The sequence below is a fragment of the Lepidochelys kempii genome, chromosome 11, assembly GCF_965140285.1.
Source record: "Lepidochelys kempii isolate rLepKem1 chromosome 11, rLepKem1.hap1, whole genome shotgun sequence".
In the NCBI taxonomy this organism is placed as follows: Eukaryota; Metazoa; Chordata; order Testudines; family Cheloniidae; genus Lepidochelys; species Lepidochelys kempii.
In genome coordinates this window covers 53,345,176-53,346,437 of record NC_136390.1, presented here as the reverse complement: position 1 = coordinate 53,346,437, position 1,262 = coordinate 53,345,176, and positions in this window count along the sequence as shown.

The following is a 1,262-nucleotide window of genomic DNA, read 5'->3' as shown; positions in this document are numbered from 1 at the left end:
GTAAATCTTAGGGATTTATCAAAATATTTTGGCCAAAAAAACAGAAGTAATTTGTAAATATAATTTCCTAGGTTTTTAAAAAGCAAACTACAAAAAAAAACCCAAAAATTCCATCATGGGGCATCATATATTGACACCCCCATGGGTCAACAGCAGAGTTGGAACCTTTAGATCCACCACACAGACTTGTGCCACTTGCAGCCAACAGAGTAACCAATAGCAATAGTAGGTTGTCATTCTCTATGTGGACCAGCACTGCAGATGGCTGACACTCATGTTTGCTGGTGAGTTTCACAGATATTTGCTGACAGCAGAGGAATGGTGAGCCTCGGTGTGACGGGTTCGGTCACAGAGACCCGCTTGGGACTGTCACCTGATGTGCAGAGACTGCTTCTGAGCCCGTTTTCTCTGCCAGTTTTGGCCTCCAGACCCAGCCTTGTTGAGCCAGACACACTAGCCTGCTGCAACACAAACCCAGGGTCTGAACCACGCCCCCAAAGCTGCAGACTTAACTGAAAACAGCTGAGCAAGTGCTCCTGTCTCCAGCACCCAGACACCCAGCTCCCAATGGGATCCAAACCCCAAATAAATCCGTTTTACTCTGTAAAAAGCTTATACAGGGTAAACTCATAAATTGTCCATCCTCCATATCACTGATAGAGAGATATGCACAGCTGTTTGCTCCCCCAGGTATTAATTACTTACTCTGGGTTCAATAATAAACAAAAGTGATTTTATTAAGTATAAAAACTAGGATTTAAGTGGTGCCAAGTAGTAACAGACAGAACAAAGTAAGTTACCAAGCAAAATAAAACAAAACACGCAAGTCTAAGCCTAATACATTTAAGGAACTGAATACAGGGAAATCTCACCCTCAGAGATGTTCCAATAAGCTTCTTTCACAGACTAGACTCCTCCTTAGTCTCGGCCCAATCCTTTGCCTGGTACAGTTCTTATTAGTTCCAGCTCAGGTGGTAACCAGGGGATTTCTCATGACTGCCAGCCCCCTTTGTTCTGTTCCACCCCCTTTTATAGCTTTGGCACAAAGCGGGAATCCTTTGTCTCTCTCTGGGTTCCCACCCTTCCTTCTAAATGGAAAAGCACCAGGTTTAAGATGAGTTTCAGAGTGGTAGCCACATTAGTCTGTATCAGCAAAAAGAACGAGAAGTACTTGTGGCACCTTAGAGACTAACAAATTTATTTGGGCATAAGCTTTTGTGGGCTAAAACCCACTTCATCAGATGAATGGAGTGGAAAATACA